The sequence below is a fragment of the Papaver somniferum genome, chromosome 4 (genome assembly GCF_003573695.1).
Source record: "Papaver somniferum cultivar HN1 chromosome 4, ASM357369v1, whole genome shotgun sequence".
NCBI classification, from domain to species: Eukaryota; Viridiplantae; Streptophyta; class Magnoliopsida; order Ranunculales; family Papaveraceae; genus Papaver; species Papaver somniferum.
The window spans coordinates 77,051,117-77,075,534 of NC_039361.1; the positions used below are offsets into that span (position 1 = coordinate 77,051,117).

At 37.3% G+C, this 24,418-nt stretch overlaps 1 long non-coding RNA gene across 1 annotated transcript; it reads right to left on the reverse strand.

Moving 5' to 3' along the window:
• Positions 1–1,468: 1,468 nt before the first annotated feature.
• LOC113275947 lies at positions 1,469–11,732 on the reverse strand. The gene is made up of 2 exons (XR_003323830.1): positions 10,455–11,732; positions 1,469–2,568 (listed from the first exon to the last, which is right to left on the reverse strand). It is a non-coding gene; the product is annotated as an uncharacterized LOC113275947 (long non-coding RNA).
• Between the last annotated feature and the right edge of the window lie 12,686 nt (positions 11,733–24,418).

Genomic DNA, 24,418 nt, shown 5'->3' on the forward strand with positions numbered 1-24,418 from the left:
AAATGAAATGCACCTTTATTTAGGTTTGAGTAACCATACCTAAATGTGTACACTTAGTCGGTTCAACAATAGTTAACCAATGGTTAGCCATATGAGCACTTCCATATCAACCTTATTCATCTTTATCATAATTAGTTCAAATGAAACTAATTAGAGAGTTGTTCAATTGATTGGATCTCATAGAAGTGTACAAGACACAATCGAAGCAAAATCGATTTTGATTCACTCGAATCAATTCATGAACATTATAGCCACGGTTTGCAAAGATTGCATTCCTTATTATATAAATATTTTAGTTCATGAAGAAACCGATTTTAAAAAAGTAACCTGCTTATGTATGCGAACCGATACGCATATTTAAGTTACCGGATTGAGTTTGTTTTTACTTCCAAACTCCAGCAGAAATTCACGGACGTGAAACTTCCGCCAGTATGCGTACGGGTATGCATACTTGCCGGTTTTCCAACAATTGCAAGTACGTGTACGGGTATGCATACTTTAGGTTCCCGGTTTTGGACTTTTACACAAATGTGAGAACACACTATGTTTATATCCAAACATGGTCACTTGTTATAAACTCTCATTTCAATCATTGAAACTTTCTTAGAGGATGTTAAAATAGTTGTTATTCACAAACTATTAGCATCAAAGCGATTTTCAAGTTATTGAAATAATCAACATGACTTTCGTCACGAGTAACGATGAACTTGGCTAAAGCGAAAGCTTACCAACACATATTTCGAGAAATAGATAAGCGAGATAAACTCGGCTCGAAATAGAAAATGTGTATACTTAAAGTCTATATAACAATACGACTTTTGTCTAAAATAGGAGATAGAGTAGATAGACTTTTGAGTGATAGATAATGAGAAAGCGGGGGTACAACAACCTCACCCAATATTTGGATTAGCAATCTGTATGAACTAACTCCAATATACTTTCTAGTGAATCAATAAGGAGTAGATATTGGTCAAGGGATAGTATCATTCACAAACATGTATTTTCATCAATGACTAGAATTGATAATTTAATCTCTCATTTACTAAAAGTCATAGGATACCTTGATCGCAAGAATATCTCGCTAATTCCCTGATTTCATCACAACCACATTAAAAGATGCATATGTGAATTCTACCTAGAAAGCAACCTAAAGTGTAAAAGCACAATTAAGTTTAACTCCCTAAGAGCAATAAATTTTATGGAATAAGACTAATCAAAGCAACCGAACATGTAAAAGCACTAATTCGATTTAACTAAGGTTATGGTTCATATGTGACTAGTAGGATATATTACTACAAGCACTACTCACATTTATGCTACTTGTAATCAGGAATTTATCACTTTTTCGTATAATAAAACCTAATCTAGCAATAGAAATGAATACCAATCTAATTGATGCCGGACTCAATCAAACTAGCACTCAAATCATGCAACAATATTAACAATGAATCATAAACAATAAAGTTGAGACAAAACTAATCCATTGATTTAAATATCATGCTTGAGAAATCAACTTTTATCCCATAACCAATAATTGTGTTTAGTTACTCATAATAATGGAGTTCATCATAATCATTTTCATAAAATAAAGATATGAAAAATAAACAAAAAGCAAACCCTAGTAGAATCGCCGCTCTCCACCAAAACTCCAAGTAGAAAATACGTCATCCTCAAAAGAAGTAGAAACTTTTTCTTTTTATAGCTTTCCTCTTTCCAAAACTAGGTCTTCAAAGCCCAAAGTCCAATATAAAGATGTCCACCAAGCCCATATGTGAGGAATACCCATGTGAAAATATACCCCAAAAGTGGTCGCCGGGAAACTGGTAAAATGGCCGGAACTTCGCCGGAAAACTAGTCGGAACATAGCTCTGGTGACCGGCAAAGTCCGCCCCATCAGTAGTCAAACATAACAGTCAACCGTTATGGTTAACGGCAGACTAACGGCGGATGAGTCAGAGCAGAGTCAGGTCTGTCAGGCTGATTGGGCTGGGTGGATTTGGCCTAGGCCATTTGCACTGGCCAGAGCTTGTGCTGCACCATTATTGTGCATCCAGCCATGATGGAAGTTCCATGTAACCTTACATACACAGCACCAACTCAAGTAAGCCTCCATCTAATGCACAAATCCACCACCAGAATCATTACCACCAGACCTGAACCAACATATCATCAGCAGCACAACCCATTTATCTTGCCTGAACCCATTACTCCAATGTTGTAGCTTCTGCGACACAGTGACCAAACACCAGTTGCACTCCTTTGTAATTCTCAGCTGAACTTCATCCTTCGATATTTGTTCCTCTGTCTTAACTGCAGCTGTACCAGTACCTACAATATCAACTCCTAACATACATCTAGTTGATCATTAATAAGCCACTTCACTACCTGCTGTCAATTATCCTCTCAATTTATAACAGCAACTTGAGATTCATAAACTCCACCTTCATCACCAGAGCCTGTCATTTCCACTAGCAGCAACCTGCAACTGTTACCATTTGCAGCTGTTCTCAACTCCTTCCTTGGCTCCTGTAACAGCTGACATGATCTCACTCAACAACAACTCGCAACCTCAGCTGCAACTCTACAGAGCCAACCCATGTAAACACATCCACAGCACCAGTTGTCTCCACCGCCGAACTGAACCATACATTGCAGCCTATACCCACACAACCAATTAATGAGTAACCCACTGAACTGCATCTTCACTGTCTCCAGTACCTGCATTTCATCCACCACTGCAACTCATTTCCATTACTGCACAACACAGCAGCATCTCTCTTATTTCAGTTCAATCCCGAGCCAAAACCCATTTTTCCTCAGCTTCATCCAATTTTCAACTACCAGCATCCAATTTTCAACTACCAGCACAACAAACCCATAACTTTTGTGATGACAAAAACAACAACCTAGTTCTTCTCTGCTCCATAACACAACACCAGCATCTTGAATTCCATTAATATACTACTGTAGAACCAAATCCAATAACAATTTCTGCATCTCCAGTTCTTCCTTCATCTGCTCGAATATCAGTTCTACCATCATCAGATCCAGAAACCCTTTCCTCTTTCTTTGTCGTTCATCATCATACAACCAGCAACAACTTCATTCTTCAATTACAACAACAGCAACACTTCTTTACACACTGACATAAATCAGCTTCATTCTCTGAGTTCAATTTCTGTCTTCATTCTTCATTGCCTTCAGCTCATATGTCATCCATTCTGCACAATTGGTTAGTGCCCAATGTCCATTTCCCTCTTAACTTCAAAATCCCAGCAATCTCATTAATAATCATCGACTGCACCACCATCTCAACTAGCATCAGACTCCCTTACTCTGAATTCAAGCTTCTGCCATCACAATAGTGCTCAATCAACATCTGCAAACCCATTCTCAGCTGTAAAAACTTCAATTCCAACCACCACCTTCACTGAACTACTCCAATTCGATCCAGAAAACCCTAATTTCGATTCCATCTTCCCTGTAACAGTTACAAGACCACCTGTAATCGATGTTCTTCACTGCTCAACTCAGATTCACTCCCAACCTCATCTAATATTCAATTCAACAAAAACCCATCTTCGATTCAAGAGAAGAAGCTTGAATTTCTTCTCCTAATCCTTCTCTTCATCTGAGTTCATCCACTGAAATCGAACCCATCTTCATTTACCGAGATCTTCCATCTCTCAACCTTAAATTCTTCTCAGATTCAGATCCAAAAATTCAGTCCCAAACCATCACTGTATCCACAAATTCTCGAATTCAATCTCTGAATCTCCCTTTCTCTGTTTACTAACGGTGCCGCCTTTTTCCTCTAGTGGTTTCAGGTAGAGTGAAAGAAAGAAAAACTAATGATAGAGGTAATACTTGCTCCTCTGATTTCTAGTTTTAGGTAATGATAAGAATTGATATTTGTACCATGCACCTTCTGATAAGGGCCACATAATGATGTTTGGCGTGTCAGTTTCACGTAACCGACTGCCTATTCACTTCCTTGCTGCGCATATTGTTAGCGGACTCCAAGTATCACTCGCTTGTGAACCGATCTTTGTGCCTTTTACGCTCTAAATGGACGTTTTCTCCTTATTTTGCTCCGAATGATTCCAAAGTACCTAAAAACTCAAAAGTAAACATAAGAGGTGCAATTCACAAGGATAATAGCAAAGAAAGTATAAATAATAGATATAAAATTAGGTGTTTTAGACACCTATCAAATTTCCCCACACTTAGACTTTGCTAGTCCTCGAGCAAATTAATCAAAACAATTTTAAAACATATATACAACTCCATGTCGTCGAAGCTACGGTCACACTTAGCATGTATAACAAGCCTTTCAACCCCTAGGTGTCCCTAGTGGACGAGTTATAGTCTCGTGAAGGTTTACTAGAGATATACCTACAAAACCTACTTTTCCAACTTACAAGTTCTCCGAAATGATAGCATCCAACGCGCTAAGAAGACATAGAGATTCTGCACACTAGTCATAAGAAGTTAGACACATATATGAACACAATCTCATCCTTAAAAGTTGAGAGAGAAATAACCATCCCTTCTCGAAGGAAATTCGGGTTCGGAGTGATCAAAACTCTCGACTCTACCTCACAAGAAAGGGTTTTATGAAGTTGCTCTCAATAATAAATAGCTTTTTATGGGTCACACATGTGTCCAGGTAGGAGTGAAGAGAGAATCTTGTGACACCTTGAATGGTAGGAAGGCAAAAACCTTCCGAATTGTTTTGAAAACCTACATCTTTTATTTATTTTGAAAACCCTTTTTTTTCTGACGATCTCTAAGAAAGGAAATCAACCACTTAACGAAGGTGGTAATATGCTTACTTACCTCGTTATCCATTCGGCGTGCAGTTAGTACCACTCTCACATCATCCATAGAAACGTCTTCGGTCTTCAATCCTTGTCTTCATCTTCGTCTTCGGTCTTCAACACTTGATGATAACTCTTGAACTTCGTAGAATCTTGACAATATGATTCTTTCCTCTAATTTCTTGTTGCTTGAAACTTCATTATGGATATTTCTTCTTCCATTGGCTTTAGTGAATGAATACAAAACCAAAAACGAACTAAACAAACAAAAATATGATGCAATGTATTTTTCTTGTCTCTTTTTATTTATTTATTTTTTCCTTTTTTTTTATTGAGACAAGAAAAATAAAATAAATACAAAACAAAAACAAAATAAAATACAACAAAAAATTAAAACTAATAATGAACCTAATGAAATTTTCTCTTGTTTTCTTTATTTTTTTTCTTTTCCATTTTTTTTTTGAGACAAGAGAAAATAAAATACAAATTAACAAATAAGATAAACTAAAAACGCAAATACAAAGACCATGGTGTAAGTACTTTACCGCTCAATTCTTCACAACTTGTACGTCTTGATATCATAAACTTCTTGAATTCTCATCTTGATAATCTTCACTCTTGTACAATAGTCTTCAACTTATAAATTTTTTGCTCCTTGTCTTGTTGCTTTACTTGAATCTGAAATCTGCTCATGTCTGTATTGTTGCTGGTAAACCTTGAACATCTTCAACTTAACTTCGAATTTGTGATGCTCCTCTTGTTGATGATGATGGTGTTTCTATGGACCTGTTGGTGTAGATTGAGATAAAGTGGATGGTGCTAACTACGAACAAGATTACAAGTGGTATGTAAGTTAGCAATTCGATGTCACCATCATGATTGATAAAAATAGCACTCAAGAGATCAAAGTAGTGCTTCTATTGGTGGGAGGTTGGGTAGCTCACCATTCTACCTGTAGTTTGCGTACGGTGACACACACTCTAAAAGCACATATTTAGACACATACAAAGAAGTGAAGGTCGGTGCCTCTCATGATGTAACATGGGTAGTTTCCACTATAGGGGATCACAACTCTAATACCGAATTCAGTCTGCACCTCATTTACCACTGGCATGGTTAAATCCAACTTTAACTCTCATACAAGTAAGAAATATGATCACGTTCTCTGTCATCTCTAAGTTTAGTCACTCTTATGAGAATCTCGATGTAATCTTAGCGACATGTATACTATGTGACTCTAAACTAACTACAAGTTGGAGTTTTTTTTATTCACTATTTTACACAAAAGTTGAAAATTTCATGAAAAATTTATAATGCAAATGCTTAACCACTCCTCCACACTTAAACTTTACATTGTCCTCAATGTAAATTGAGTCATCCAAAGTAAGTCAAGGTGGGAAATCCTACATGATAATGTGACAAGAAATCAGAAAAAGTAAATGAAAGGAAAGAAAAAAAACTAAAAACAAGACAACAAAATAAAAATAAGACAAGAAATACTCATCCTATGGGTTGCCTCCCATTTAGCGCTCGGTTTAAAGTCGTCAACCCGACTATCTCCTTGCTTTCTGCGCCTTAGCCAGCTTCCAACACATTATGTAAATCTGATTGAATGGTACTTGGGTGTTTACTCGCCTCAAAGATGTTGAAGTGTATAACTTCTTCATCAAACTCCATAGTCAAGGTGTCATTGTGGACATCAATCTTCGTTCTAGCGGTACTCAAAAATGGTCTACCCAACAGTAAAGGTGTAGACGAGGATGAACTCACATCACTCATGTATAAAACGTAGAAATCCACTGGAAATATTAGTCCTTGTACCTGCACCAAAACATCCTCAACAATCCATTTCGGGTAAAAATTAGACCTATCGGCAAGTTGAATAACTATGTCGTTTTCCTTAAGAGGACCAAGATTTAAAAGGTCATAAATTGAAGTAGGCATAACATTAATGGAAGCTCCTAAATCTAGCATAGCTTTGGTAAACCGTGTTTTACTAATCGTGCATGGAATAGTAAAACTACCGGGATCCTTCAATTTAGGTGGGAGTTTCTTTCGAAGATATGCCGAAGCATTCTCCCCCACACTCATTACCTCATTACCCTTTAGCTTGCGTTTTTTAGTGCACAACTCCTTTACACACTTTGCATAACGAGGAGATTGCCTAATCACTTCAATGAGTGGAATATTCACTTGGACCTTCTTAAAAACATCCCAAATATCTCTTTCTTGTTCCACCTTATTAGCTTCGGCAAACCTGCCAGGAAAAGGTAAAGGAGAAACATAAGTGGAAACAAGAGGTTTAGAGTTGGATTTAGGTACCTCGGAAGTTTGGGAAAAATCAACGTTCTTTTCCTCCAAAACAGGTTCTTTTGGGGCTTCTTCTTTACCCAAATTGGTAATTTCAGGTTGCACAAGTTGTGTACCACTTCCAAACGTAATAGCATTGACACCATCTCTTGGGTTAAGAGGTTGGGAAGGGAGTTTCTCACCATTTTGTGCATGCAACTGATTAATCTCCTCGGCCATGGAACCAACTTGTGTCTGCGAGTCCTTGACCGCGCCCTCCATTCTTTGCATAAAAGATTTCAGCAACTCTTCCATGCTTGACCCCTGATTTTGAGGTTGTTGTTGTTGTTGCGGCTGAGGTTGACTAACCTGTGCTTGCAACTCTTTAATTGAATTATCTGTTTTCTGCTGATTTAAGTTCGCTAGTTGTTGATTTTGTTGTATCACTGACATTAGAGCCTCCACCAACGTAGTCATCTTTTCTAATTCTGGATTTTGCACTTGTTGTAGTTGTTGCACTTGTTGTTGGAACTCACTCGAATGGTTATAAACAGAACTTGCACTTGCAACTTGCTCATAAGTGTTAGAGTAAGTACCATACGACTGAGTTGAGAAAATAACATTGACTTGCTCCACGTTCTCATAAGCTTGGCGTGACGGTTTTACAACCACGGCTGCAATTTGTTGCATCATTGCTGCCATATTGCTCATTTGTTGACGTAACTCAGCAATCTCATCAACTTGATAAACTTCCTTGGTAGGTCGCTCCGATCGATGGCTTGAGAACTGTTAAGAATTTGTTGCCATACTCTCGATCAACTCTCGAGCTTTTGTCACCGTCTTGTTCATAAGTGCACCACCACTTGCAGCGTCAAGGAGATTCCTATCACTTAGTAGTAAACCATCATAGAAATATAGAATAATCAATGCGTCGCTGAATTGATGATGCGGACAACTAGCCACCAATCTCTTGTAACGTTCCCAACATTCATACAATGTTTCACCTTCCAACTGTGTAATCCCACTAATCTCTTTACGTATTTGGGTTGCTTTGGACGCAGGAAAATATCTCTCTAAGAAAAGTTTCTTCAATGTTGCCCATGTCGTGACACTACCCGGTGGTAAGTAATACAACCAATCTTTGGCTACATCGAGTAACGAGAAAGGAAAAGAACGCAACATTCCCTCATCTGCATCAGCACCTTGAGGTATCATGCTTGTGATAACCATTGAAAATCGAAAAGATGCTTGTATGGATCCTTCGAAGCAAATCCATGGAACTTTGGTATTTGGCTGACCAACCCTGACTTAATATCAAATGTGGATGTTACATCAATACACCATTGTTGTTGGTCCAACTTTTGAGAAGCTAGCTCCTTGAGTGTACGATTTGCATCACCCATTGCTTCTATCAGTTTGTATTTCAGCAAGGCACCTGAAACACAATTCTCAAAAGCGAGATTAAAGTAAAACCAAAATAAGAAACTAAAACAAAATAACAAGCTGTATGCCTCCCCGGCAGCGGCGCCAAAATTTGATCGATGTCGTATGCGTCAAAAATAATTTCACTTTCTCACACTATTAAATATAAATGAAGTATGTGGTAAGAAAGAGTTCGTTCCCACAGAGAGGCTTTTATTGTTATAAATTTTCAGTTTCTTGGTAACCAAGGGGGGGATTTTGATTTATCAATGCAATAAAACTAAACTGAAAGCAAAATAATAATTGGGAAATCAATAAGGAGAAGATATTGGTCAAGGGATAGTATCATTCACAAACATGTATTTTCATCAATGACTAGAATTGATAATTTAATCTCTCATTTACTGAAAGTCCTAGGATACCTTGATCGCAAGAATATCCCGCTAATTCCCTGATTTCATCACAACCACATTAAAAGATGCATATGTTAATTCTACCAAGAAAGCAACCTAAAGTGTAAAATCACAATTAAGTTTAACTCCCTAAGAGCAATAAGTTTTATGGAATAAGACTAATCAAAGCAACCGAACGTGTAAAAGCACTAATTCGATTTAACTAAGGTTATCATTCTTATGTGACTAGTAGGATATATTACTACAAGCACTACTCACATTTATGCTACTTGTAATCAGGAATTTATCACTTTTTCGTATAATAAAACCTAATCTAGCAATAGAAATGAAGACCAATCTAATTGATTCCGGACTCAATCAAACTAGCACTCAAATCATGCAACAATATTAACAATGAATCATAAACAATAAAGTTGAGACAAAACTAATCCATTGATTTAAATATCATGCTTGAGAAATCAATTTTTATCCCATAACCAATAATTGTGTTTAGTTACTCATAATAATGGAGTTCATCATAATCATTTTCATAAAATAAAGATATGAAAAATAAACAAAAAGCAAACCCTAGTAGAATCGCCGCTCTCCACCAAAACTCCAAGTAGAAAATACGTCATCCTCAAAAGAAGTAGAAACTTTTTCTTTTTGTAGCTTTCCTCTTTCCAAAACTAGGTCTTCAAAGCCCAAAGTCCAATACAAAGATGTCCACCAAGCCCATATGTGAGGAATGCCCATGTGAAAATATACCCAAAAAGTGGTCGCCGGGAAACTGGCAAAATGGCCGGAACTTCGCCGGAAAACTAGTCGGAACATAGCTCTAGTGACCGGGAAAGTCCGCCCCGTCACTAGTCAAACATAACAGTCAACCGTTATTGTTATCGGCAGACTAACGGCGGATGAGTCAGAGCAGAGTCAGGTCTGTCAGGCTGATTGGGATGGGTGGATTTGGCCTAGGCCATTTGCACTGGCCAGAGCTTGTGCTGCACCATTATTGTGCATCCAGCCATGATGGATGTTCCCTGTAACCTTACATACACAACACCAACTCAAGTAAGCCTCCATCTAATGCACAAATCCACCACCAGAATCATTACCACCAGACCTGAACCAACATATCATCAGCAGCACAACCCATTTATTTTGCCTGAACCCGTTACTCCAATGTTGTAGCTTCTGCGACACAGTGACCAAACACCAGTTGCACTCCTTTGTAATTCTCAGCTGAACTTCATCCTTCGATATTTGTTCCCCTGTCTTAACTGCAGCTGTACCAGTACCTGCAATATCAACTCCTAACATACATCTAGTTGATCATTAATAAGCCACTTCACTACCTGCTGTCAATTATCCTCTCCATTTATAACAGCAACTTGAGATTCATAAACTCCACCTTCATCACCAGAGCCTGTCATTTCCACTAGCAGCAACCTGCAACTGTTACCATTTTCAGCTGTTCTCAACTCCTTCCTTGGCTCCTGTAACAGCTGACATGATCTCACTCAACAGCAACCTCAGCTGCAACTCTACAGAGCCAACCCATGTAAACACATCCACAGCACCAGTTGTCTCCACCGCCGAACTGAACCATACATTGCAGCCTATACACACACAACCAATTAATGAGTAACCCACTGAACTGCATCTTCATTGTCTCCAGTACCTGCATTTCATCCACCACTGCAACTCATTTCCATTACTGCACAACACAGCAGCATCTCTCTTATTTCAGTTCAATCCCGAGCCAAAACCCATTTTTCCTCAGCTTCATCCAATTTTCAACTACCAGCATCCAATTTTCAACTACCAGCACAACAAACCCATAAATTTTGTGATGACAAAAACAACAACCTAGTTCTTCTCTGCTCCATAATACAGCACCAGCATCTTGAATTCCATTAATAGACTACTGTAGAACCAAATCCAATAACAATTTCTGCATCTCCAGTTCTTCCTTCATCTGCTCGAATATCAGTTCTACCATCATCAGATCCAGAAACCCTTTCCTCTTTCTTTGTCGTTCATCATCATACAACCAGCAACAACTTCATTCTTCAATTACAACAGCAGCAACACTTCTTTACAGACTGACATAAATCAGCTTCATTCTCTGAGTTCAATTTCTGTCTTCATTCTTCATTGCCTTCAGCTCATATGTCATCCATTCTGCACAATTGGTTAGTGCCCAATGTCCATTTCCCTCTTAACTTCAAAATCCCAGCAATCTCATTAATAATCATCGACTGCACCACCATCTCAACTAGCATCAGACTCCCTTAATCTGAATTCAAGCTTCTGCCATCACAATAGTGCTCAATAAACATCTGCAAACCCATTCTCAGCTGTAACAACTTCAATTCCAACCACCACCTTCACTGAACTACTCCAATTCGACCCAAAAACCCTAATTCGATTCCATCTTCCCTGTAACAGTTACAAGACCACCTGTAATCGATGTTCTTCACTGATCAACTCAGATTCACTCCCAACCTCATCTAATATTCAATTCAACGGAAACCCATTTTCGATTCAAGAGAAGAAGCTTCTTCATCTGAGTTCATCTACTGAAATCGAACCCATCTTCATTTACCGAGATCTTCCATCTCTCAACCTCAAATTCATCTCAGATTTAAATCCACAAATTCAGTCCCAAACCATCACTGTATCCACAAATTCTCGAATTCAATCTCTGAATCTCCCTTTCTCTGTTTACTAACGGTGCCGCCATTTTCCTCTAGTGGTTTCAGGTAGAGTGAAAGAAAGAAAAACTAATGATAGGCAATAATTGCTCCTCTGATTCCTAGGTTTAGGTAATGATAAGAATTGATATTGGTACCATGCACCTTCTGATAAGCGCCCCATAATGATGTTTGGCCTGTCAGTTTCATGGAACCGACTGCATATTCACTTCCTTGCTGCGCATATTGTTAGCGGACTCCAAGTATCACTCGCTTGTGAACTGATCTTTGTGCCTTTTACACTCCAAATTGACGTTTTCTCCTTCTTTTGCTCCGAATGACTCCAAAGTACCTAAAAGCTCAAAAGTAAACATGAGAGGTGAAATTCACAAGGATAATAGCAAAGAAAGCATAAATACTAGATATAAAATTAGGTGTTTTAGAGACCTATCAGGTACAACAACCTCAGCCAATACTTCGATTAGCAATCTGTATGAACTAACTTCAATATACTTTCAGAGAATCAACTAGACAGTCAGACTCAATCTAGATAAAAAGTATATCAAAGAGTTAATATCTCGATCTCTTGATTTGATCTATACTCAAGCAAATAGAAATATGCGAGTCTTTATCAAATACTAGAGAGATAACTTGGATGGTACCAAAGACTAATATCCAAGTGTCAATCAATTTAAATCAACAACCAAAGGTTGGATATTCTAATTGATTGATCCTAATGCACAACCTATGATATTTTAATTATATAACAAAATATAATTCGGAATAGAAATAACACAGACAACATAATTTTGTTAACGAGGAAACTGCAAATGCAGAAAACCCCCGGGACCTAATCCAGATTGAACACCACACTGTATTAAGTCACTACAGACACTAGCCTACTACAAACTAACTTCGGTCTGGACTGTAGTTGAACCCTAATCAATCTCACGCTGATTCTAAGTACAGTTGCGCTCCTTACGTCTCTGATCCCAGCAGGATACTATGCACTTGATTCCTTTAGCTGATCTTACCCACAACTAAGAGTTGATACAACCCAAAGTTGAAGACTTAGATAAACAAATTTGTATCACACAGAAAAGTCTATGATAATAGATAAATCTGTCTCCCACAGATAAACCTATGAGTTTTTGTTCCGTCTTTTGATAAATCAAGGTGAACAGGGACTAATTGATAAACCCGACTTATATTCCCGAAGAACAACCTAGTATTATCAATCACCTCACAGTAATCTAAATCATATGGTAGCGAAACTAGATATTGCAGAATCACAAACGATGAGACGAAGATGTTTGTGATTTCTTTTTATCTTGCTCTATCGGAGATATAATCTCAAGTCAATTATTCAATTGAACTCGTACGATAGAAAATGGCAAGATCATATCGCTCAACTACAAGAGAAGTTGTTTCGTATGGCTTCACAATCCCAATGAAGTCTTTCAGTCGTTAACCTACAGGGTCTCGAGAAGAAACCTAAGGTTAAAGGAGAATCGACTCTAGCAAAACCAACTAGTATCACACAGTAGGTGTGAGGATTAGTTTTTCCAGTTGCTAGATGTCTCCTTGATATAGTTTTCAAATCAGGGTTTGCAATCTAAGTTACCTTGGTAACAAAGCACTTTCATATTAACCGTATTCATCTTTCTCATAACTAGTTCAAATGACTCATAAGAACTAGTTGAAGAGTTGTTCAATTGCTTAGGTATTTATTCATAGACAAAATTGAAACAAAATCGTTTTGATTCATTCGAATCAGTTCATGAACAATATAGCCACGGTTTGCAAAGATTTCATTCCTTATAATTTATTGTTTTAATTTCATGAACTACCGATTTGAGAAATAACCAGCTTGGGTACGCGTACAAGCTACCGGATTTGAGTTGGCTTTGGTTTCCAAACTCAGCAGAATTTTTCGGGTAGAAACGTTTCGCCAGTACGCGTACGGGTACCCGTACCCAAGGTGACTGGTTTATGAGTTCGTAAACTCCAAACTCAGCAGAAATTTTCGGGAGGAAAAGTTCCGCCAGTACGCGTACGGGTACGCGTACCGAACCTGTCTCCTTCACCAATACCGCATGCACACATATGCACTCACTTGGTTTCCGGCACATGGATTTATACACTAATGTGATTGCTTATATCCATAGATGGTAATCTCAACTCTACATTTCAATCATTGAAACATTCTTCTATGATGTTATAACAATCGTTATTCACGACTATTGTCATCAAATCTATTTTCAACATTGAAACGTCATCATGACTTTCGTCACGGGTAAAGATGAAAATGGTTAAAGCGAAAGATTATCAACACATATTTCGAGAAAAAGATAGGCGAGTAAACTCGGCTCGAAATAGCAAATGTGTATGTATGAAAATAATCATACTTATACGACTATTGTCTCAAGAGTAGGAGATAGAGTAGACTTTTGAGTGATAGATAAGTTCAAGTCTCCACATACCTTTTAGTCGGATGACGTTCCACCGGTTCCTAGAGTAGTTCTTCGTCTTCGTAAGATTATCAACATGGAGTCTGGAGCTTAACTACACTTAACTATCTTAGACCGATACTTAGTCATAAGTAAATTAGAGAAATCAAGACATATAGTTTTGATCACTATTATTGAAAAACATGCTTGAGATAGCAACGCATGCGAGTTCGACCGAGCAATGCTCTAACAATCTCCCCTTTTGTCAATTTTAGTGACAAAACTATAAATACATATGGATTACAAAATATATAAAACTTTGTAGCTTCTCGTCCACATGTTTGATCTCTTTGGTGCTTCAACATTACTCGAAACTTCGTCTTTCCAAGTACTCCCATGATTCCATAGATTTTCAATTCAGTATTATAGTTGTTGAAGTTCCGTAGCCATAACAATGAGAAAACAAAAGCTCCCGATCATTGTTATACAGTGTCATAGTATTATTACACAGCATCAAAGTTCTCATATCACAACTTTATCAAAAATACTATGGTGATATGTATCACCCCCACCCCCTTAGTCAATACTTCATCTCAACACGAAAACCACTCCCCGTTACATAATGATCCAAAAACCATATGTATTTGTAGTGTGAACAACATATTAATTCTACCCCTTTTTGTTAATAAAATTGGCAAAGATACGAAAACGGGATCCTAATGAAATTTTCATGGAGACAATTCAAGACCAAAGAAAAGTACATATCAACTTTGTTTATATGCAATCATAAAGCCGAAGCTAAATGCATTCATCATGGAGTTTATAAAGATACAAGATAACTCCTCAAATATTCCACAGCCGCACTCCCCACAAAGATATGGAAATTAAGCGCAAGTTCAAAAGAACTCTCCCCCATTTGATGTCATTCCCGAAAGAACAACAAGAGCGACCTTACTTTTATAAGAAAAGAAGGATTTCTTTGGACACCAAAAACCAGAAAATGATTTTGTATCCAAAAATTCTCAATTAAACGAACCACAAGAGAACCCATGATTAATTTAATAGGAATACACAACCAAGTTAATCACAAACGAATCTATAATTAGCTTAGTTGGAAATGCTCACACAAGAAGACTTATGGAGCCGCACATTATATACATAAAATATGGATCAGGGAAGATCAATACTGCGGAATATACAAGGATTCATTCTATTTTCCATCACCATTTGCACAATGACATACAATATACATAATCCTCGTAAACAAAAGATTTTTAACCTATCTTCCATTAAAAAATGACATAATAGGCTTAACTTTTGTTTGTCAAAAGTTCATTCATTCTTTTATCAATATATGCATATTGACATATAAACGAGATAACTTTTGACATCGTATGGGACAATAAAGTTCACGGACGCAAACACACATATCCCATAACATATTGCAATATATAAAACCATAAAGATTAATACTGCAACAATCATCTTCCAAACCAACTTTAGAATTTAAATAAATAAATATAAAAACATGAAGATGAAAACGTTGGACATAGCTATGTGTACTCACAGTAATGGTTATTCCAAACCCTGGTTATTCTTTTTAAACAAGAATAAAAATTCTCTTAAGAAGTTTTACTAGACATTAAGATCTTTGAAAAATTCCTTATCGTTCCCGAAATCCTTGTCGTCAACAGCCATTGGAACATATGGTTCATGGAGGAAGGAGTCAATAACAATAAACCTTATTGGATGATGATGTCGAACCAGGGCCTTCTGAATTTCCAATGATCTTAAAACGTAAGCCTTTATTTGCTGAATCTCTATTCTTGCCAGCTTCAACTCTTCAAGAACATCAGAAAACTTCTGAGAGTTTGAAGGAACAACTCTTGGCTTCCTCACATTCCTTCTTTTTCTTTTTAAAGTTGGAGACAATAAAGATTTCTCTTTTTCCTTAATGATTGATGGCTTAATAATCATATTGATATCTTTCCCATCAGAAGACACGGTGCTTGGAGTATCCATGAAAGTACGGTTTATGAGAGGAGTGACAATGAAACCTCAACAAGCAGTCTCAAGATATAAAGAGTATCATAGAAGGAAAAAGGAATGTAGGGTTTTGAAACCTTTAAACAGGTTCGCACACGTTCAAATCAAAACCCTATAAAGAGTAGAATTGTCGATAATAACCTCATTCTTTTGGCAAACTGGTCTCTTTCAATATCAAAAGTGATATGGAGGAATTCCAAAAACCAATCAACACAAAGCTAAAAAAAAACTAAAAAAAAATTATTTTTATTGCCCGAGGTATGCAAGATCTTGTCTCTTTTGAACAGGCACATGAGACAAGATGCACATGAAAACACAATCAAGTTGTGCTGTGGTGAACAACAATTTGTCCACCATGACCCTTTTGGTTGGAATCCATGGAGCCATGCCTTTCTGTATGTTTAGACCATGTTTTGTTCTCTAATGGTCTATATCTGTCTTTGAAAAGTAATCTCTTCGAGGAAGATAAGATCTTACATACCTCAGCTTTTTTCTCCGCGAGTTTAAGCTTGGTAGCTAGACATCTGATCTTCGTTGAAGCTTGTTGACATATCTCATCTCGTGTTTGTATTTTAAATACTTTTAAAACTGATGTCCCTTGAGAGAACAATAGGAACATCTCAACGCAAAAGATGATTCAGGCGCCTTTGAAACGCAAGCTGCTGGGCACAAGGTAGATCCTGAAACACTAAACAAGAGGTTTCCAAAAGAAGGGTCAATTGATTCTTCCATCTTCTAATTAGAGATTTTTCGAGAGATTTCGATCGTTATTTTTGGACAAAGCATTTCCAGGAATTATGAAAACCGAATTTGTGCTTTAATGAATATCTTGAGAATATTTTCGGTTTTGGAAATTCCTTGGTGTCCAAACTTCCTTGTCTATAAATACTTGAAGTCTTCCTTTCTAGCAAACTAATCCTTCGTAACAAAAAACTTCCTATTGTTGTGTTGTTATTGATGTAGCCCCCTATCCGGAGAGGAGAGTAACCTAATTAGGCGAAATCTCTTACGGGCGCTCAGTTTAAAGTCTTCTTTAGGATTGAGAAGCTCTACGAGTACCATTGGTGGGAAACTAGAGCGGTTTATCTTTTGTTTTCATTGATTTGATTGACTAACATTGGTTGAACTTTGATTGCACCTAGTTTGTTTATGCTTGAGAATCTTCTCTTATGATATAAGATTCACTCAAACTAGTTCAGAGTTTCGACAGGGATCTTTAGACTGTTGTTAGTTCTAAAGACGATGTTGTGATAATCCGTTGTTAAAAGACTCCATTATGAGCGTGATTGATCACAAGAGATTCAAGTGATTGTGTGCAGGTTATTATTGAAGATCTAAGAATATTCGAAGACGAAGAAAATATTGAAGGTTTCTGATTTGTGGGTTCATAATCTTTGGTGTGCACAATACTTGTTTCGATAAAAGAGGATCCAATTAATAATCGGTTTATCCTTGTGATAGATTGGATTAATTAATTGAGTAGATCGGCATCAACACAATTCTTTGGATTAAGAGTGTTGTTGGCTTAATCTTAAACGATTACTTCGGTAATTGAACATAAGATATATCTAAGGACCTGACGAAGGAGTTTATGTTAAGAAAAATGGAAGAGCCTTTGTCCGACTCATATCACTTGGTTGAATAGAGTTGATACCAAACCGATTTTTTGTTTCTTTACTGTTTGGAATACGAACCAAAGGAATTGTTCCAAGTATGTGACTTATTCATAGGTCGGAGGCATGGAAATACAGACGGAACTAGGTGAAATATAGGTTTAGTTGCTTGGTATCAACTATACGAAGTTGGTGTAACAAAATCCCGGGTTTTTTCTGCATTTGCGGTTTCCTTGTTAACAAAATCTTGTTATGTCATTTACTTTATATTTCCGCATTATAATTGTTTTATTATAATTAAAGTAAATCGCATTAACGTTAATTCATATTTACTTGATAAGTGAATCCTATTGGGTTTGGTTAAGTCCAAACCTTTTTATCAAGTAACATACTTCGTTGTTGTATTGTCTCGATCTCGTATCCATAAACGATCACACGAAGTGTGAACCGATTAGTTGTATTGTCTCGAATCAGTCTATAGACAATCACTTTAGGAGAAAGGACTTATAGGTAGGAAAAGTTTTAGCTTGAGGTATATTTGGGTATCCTCTCCTTTTCACTCGGCCTAAACCAAGGCAATGGTCGTTTCAGAGTCAATTCGGTCACAAAGAGGGAGATGGGTTGATCTGTAAGAGGGAAGCTGATAATTGCGGGATCAATGATGATCAAGGATTGTGGATGTGTTGAAGGTTTCTGCAAATATGTGTAAATAAGTTTTTATCTAGAGGACTTGTGTGTAGACCATTTTTCATTTTTGGTCATCGATTCAAAACTTATTTATATTGTCAGAACAGTAAACACCTTGATCCCAGTAAGTGTGACGGTTTCTTGAGTGAAAGAGTGGGAAAGTGGGAGATCGTGGTAAAATCAGTTCCATGTCGTCCGGAGACTTGGTTGATCGTCCACCCACTACTTTGATAACTCCCTCAAACGCTTGCACGACTTACTCATGTTTCTCATCGTGGATGAACACACATGTTGTAGGCCACCAGACCAAAACCCTAATTGATATCCCCCCATGATTGATGTCTCACGAATGTGGAGTCTGTAAAGCAGACATGTATTTTATTAGTCAGTCGTTGACTTATTAGACAGTGAGTCTAAGTTTTGTTGTGGCGAATGCTCAGTGATTCATGGATTGAATATGTTAGACGTATAGTTCTTATGTTGATATTGCTCGTCTGAGCAAATATTGTAAATTCGAGCAACTGAGCGAGTATTGCTCGATTCGATGAATTACTGAATATTGATAGTTGGATCAATATTCGAGCAATTGAGCAAGTATTGCTCAATTTGATAAATTACTGAATATTGATAGTTGGATCAATATTCGAGCAACTGAGCAAGTATTGCTCAATTCGACGAATTACTGAATATTGATAGTTGGATCAATATTCGATTGAGCAAGTATTGCTCAATTCAATGAATTACTGGTAACGCGACCCAATAAAATATTAATTAAAATATTGATAGCCTACCAAATATTATGTAATTAATTTGAATATTTGTTACTGGATCAACATAAATTCATTAGTGTTTGAACTTGCTCAGAATGATGATTTGTGGAGCGTTTGTTCGAAACCCTAATTTTTGATCAATTGTTCGTCAATTGATGAATTGCTGGAAATAGGTCACTGAGTGAAATAGGGACCGACCACATGGGATGATGGACGACCATGTGGTTCCCAAGTGCTCGAGTGAGCGTGCACCAGGGTCCTTAGTTGACCTGTTGGTGAAAGAATGATCAAATGCTGGTGTTGATCATTTATTAAAATAGTGCTCGTCTGAGCATTAGGTAATAAAACCTAATTTATGGAAAAATAAGGGACCGACCAAGAGGGCATGAAACCGTCCCTTGGTGGTCGTGGGACCATCTTATGGTCGTTTGAGCAAATTCCAAGTTGTTGGAAAGAGTTTGGACCCAATATGAGCAATTGAGCAAATTAGGTCAAAATTATAAGAATGTGTGGGACCGGCTCCTTGAAAGCCTTAGGGCCGGCCTTGGTCGGTCAAGGAAGCATGCCCGTGTCCTTAGAGCCTTAGGACCGGCTCCTCGTTCGTGCATCATTGTTGAGTACACTTGCACATTTTATTGGGGCTTACTCGGTGATAGTCCAGATGCCCGATTGTTGAGTAATTATTACTAATTCATGAAATTCAATGGAGAATTATTCATGAAACGGAGTAATAATCATGAATCGTGCATCTATTACTAATCGATGAATCCAGTCGGGAAATTCAAGGAACCGAGTAATGAGATGAATTGGTTATCTATTATTAATCCATGGATACAACCGGGGATTCATGAAACGGAGTAATGAGATATAATAGATTATTTTCTAGGAATTCAGTGGTGAATGTTACAGTAGAATTAACCTATTGTAGAATAGATATATGAGATAGTTGAATTATCATACTCGTTCTGAAAGGTGCATAGTCAGGGAACAACGTGCAGCGTTGTTAAAGTCCTGAAGGCGTTTAGCCCCTTCAACAAACAATTTTGTAGGAGAGCCGCCTGAATCTATACACAGTCTCTCTACATATTCAGGGAACAGTGAGTGTCGTTGACATCCTGAATGCGTTAATCCCTCTCAACAAACAATAATGTAGGAGTACCGCCCAATCGTTCTTCTATGTAGAGGTGGGTCTCTATATGTAGTCAGGGAACAACGAGTATCGCCTACGTCCTTAAGGCGTTAATCCCTCCGACAAACAATTATGTTCAGTGGACCGCCCAATCATGTTATTCTACATAGAGGTCACGATGAAATGTGTAGCATCGAACGCTCAACCAGTGGTAAGCCTTTCGAGAAACATATTCATCATGGCTCTGAGAGAACCTCGATCAGAGATCGTGAAACGGTTCACAGATTGTAAGATATGAACCGTCACATGCGTTCCTGAAGCCGGGTCAGAAACATGCAGTATCATGATTTTACGATTTTGACCTTTGTCGAAAATCCACCATCAACAGTACTTTACCGGTTCAGGAAGTTCGGAAGCTAAGTCCGCGTACCGCCAGAAGTTCACATCCCTTGAATTTCTGCTGGAGTTTATGAACTGAAAACAAACTCAAACTGGGTACTTAAGTATACGTACCGTTATGCATACTTGAGTGGGTTATTTTCTAAAAAACGGTTTATTCGTGAACTAAAATATATATAAACTAAGAAATGCATATTTACAAACCGTGGCTATAATTTTCATGAATCGATTCGAGTGAATCAAAATCGTTTTTGCTTCGGTTGTGTCTTATATACTTCTATGATATCTAAGCAATTGAACAACTCTCTAACTAGTTCTTTTGAGTCATTTGTGTTAAAGTATTGCTCGGTCGAACTCGCATGCGTTGCTATCTCAAGCATGTTTGTCAATGTTAGTGATCAAAACTATGAGTCTTGATTTCTAGCCTATTTAGATGTTTCATACTAGGACATAGATTGTGTAGTTGAGCTTTAGACTTCACGGCGTTCATCTCTTGAAGACGAAGAACTACTAAGGGGATCTTATGGAACTTCATCGACAAAAGGTATGTGGAGACTGAAACTTATCTATCACTTGAAAAGTCTATTTCTACTCTATCTCCTATATTGAGACATAAGTCGTGTTACGATATAGTTTTCTATTATACACATTTGAGATTTCGAGCCAAGTTTATCTCACTTATATATTTCTCGAAATATGTGTTGGCAAGCTTTCGCTTTGTCCAAATTCATCTTACATTCGTTGACGAAAGTCCGAATAAGATCATATGAAAATTGCCGAGTTACATCTACATGGTTGGTGTGATACAATCATTTGGTGTTGTCTTGAAATATTTCATTATGATAATTTCAATAACTTGAAAATTGCTTTGACGAAAAATAGTTTGTGAATAACAACTATATAATGTCCTCTAAGAAAGTTCCAATGATTGCAATAAAGAGTTTAGAATGATGTAACCATGTTTGGATATAAGCATAGTGTGTTAATCACATTAGTGTATAAATCCAAAACCGGGAACATGAAGTATGCGTACCCGTATGCGTACTAGTGGTTACTGATGAGGGCAAGTATGCGAACCCGTACGCATACTGGCGGAGAGTTCACTTCCGTGAAAATATGCTGGAGTTGTAATATGTAGTAGTATACGCACCCGTACGCATACTGGCGTAACCAAACTCAAGTCCGGCTACTCAAGTATGCGTACCCGTTTGCGTACTTGAGTGGGTTACTTTCTAAAATCGGCTGTGCACATGAACTTAAACATTTATATTATAAGGAATGCAATCTTTGCAAACCGTGGCTATAATGTTCATGAATTGATTCGAGTGAATCAAACCGATTTTGTTTCGATTGTGTTCTTGTATACTTCTATGAGAATATAGCAATTGAACGACTCTTTAACTAGTTTCATTTGAGTCATTTTAACTAGTTTGGAATAAGATGAATATGGCTAATATGAGAGTTAATCATGTGGCAAACTTTAGTTGACCATGTTGGGCCAACGTAGGTGTACACGTTTGGGTACAGTTACATAAACCTAAATGAGGGTACATTTCATTTGTGTGTAACAAGATAATTTCGATCTAACGGTTGAAAGATGTTAGCTTGGTTGAATCAAGTTTTTCATCTAACGGTGAATATTGAATGCTTTGTTACCAAGGTAAATCAGATTGCAAACCCTGATTTGAAAACTATATAAAGGAGAACTCTAGCAACTGGGAAACCTAATCCCCACACCTTTGTGTGTTACTAGTTGAATAAGCTAGAGTCGATTATCCTTTAACCTTAGGTTTTTCTAAACCTTGTTGGTTAACGACTTCAAAGACTTCATTGGGATTGTGAATCCAGACCCAACTATTTTCTCTTGTAGTTGCGTGTTCTCATCTTGCCTGATTCTATCGTTTGATTACTATCTTCTCTAGTATTTTCTCGAGATTAATATCTACGATAGGCAAGATAAAACGTGATCACAAACATCTTCGTATCATTGTTTATGATTCTGCAACATCTTGTTGCGCTACCATACGATTAAGATTGTTGTGAGGTGATTGATAACTCTAGGTTATTCTTCGGGAATATAAGTCTGGTTTATCAATTGGTTCCTGTTCACCTTGATTTATCAAAAGACGGAACAAAAACTTGGGTATTTCTGTGGGAGACAGATTTATTCAATCCTATAGACTTTTCTGTGTGAGACAAATTTGTTTATCAAGTCTTCGACTTTGGATCGTAGAAACTCTTGGTTGTGGGTGAAATCAACTAAGGGAATCTAGTGCGTAGTATCCTGCTGGGATCAGAGACGTAAGAAGCTAAACTGTACCTTGAATCAGTGTGAAAATTTACATTCCAGTCCGAAGTTCATTGGTAGAAGGCTAGTGTCTGTAGCAGCTTAATACAGTGTGGTGTTCAAAATGGACAAGGTCCTGGGGTTTTTATGCATTTGCGGTTTCCTCGTTAACAAAATCTTGCTGTGTCATTTACTTTATATTTCCGGATTATAATTGTTTTATTATAATTAAAGTAAATTACACAAACATTAATTCCTATTTAATTGATAAGCAATGCTATTGTGTTTGGTTAAGTCCGAACCTTTGTATCAAGTAAACATACTTCATTGTTGTATTGTCTCGATCTCGTATACATAGACGATCACACGAAGTGTGAACCGATTAGTTGTGTTGTCTCGACTCAGTCCATAGACAATCACTTTCGGAGAAAGGACTTATAGGTAGGAAAAGTTTTAGCTTGAGGTATATTTGGGTACCCTCGCCTTTTCAATTGGTATCAGAGCAGGCAAACACGAAAAGATCTAACAATCTATGTTTGATGCGATCCAACCTATAAGAATTGAATCTAAATGTCTGATTCAGTTAATGTTGGGCAAGAAGATGATATACTTCCTAAAGGATGTTTGTTTTCAAAACCTGATAAACATCTTTGCACTGTAAGTTCACTAGTAGAACACAACTCAGGAAATATTAACCATGATGTGTTAATGAGAAAACAAACTGATGTAGCAAACAAGTCAGATTCAGTTGACTGTGATGAGATTAAATTTTTCAGAAAGCTTGCTGAAAAATATAAGCTAAAGGATATATCCATTATCCATCTGTCGAAAAGATCGTCAGAGATTTCTTGATTCATGAAGACGCTGAATCTAAAGGTCTTGAACTTGCTCAATCCAAAGGAGCTATATTAGTTAAAACAAGGATATGTGATGCTAATCTGCAGAATCTCTTAACTAATATACAACATTGTGATTCAAATTGTCGAACCTCTCACAAGAATCATGATGGATGCATTTCTAGGGATAATCTCTTGACTAGTGTCCGGTCAAAATAAACCGTCATCAATGGTGACAATGATTATCTCTCAGACAGAAATAAATATCAACTCTTACACACAAAAGGGAATGATTTCAGATCATGTTGTTTTGTTGTTGATCAACTTCCTCAGATTGGATCCAGGACACAATCTCATCAAATGATGATGTCATATTCCAAAAAATTCCTGGGTCAGTATAAGAGTTCTATTTATTTTACAACTCAAAAAACGTCAAGTCACAATTATGATCATCAAGATGATTATTCTGTTGAATCAGATCACTCCTGTTGTGACACAGTGAAAGAAGTTTATTCTTGGAAGAATCCCAAAAGGATAGATATTCAGAAATATCATGATGGGATGAGTCCCATAAATCCTGAG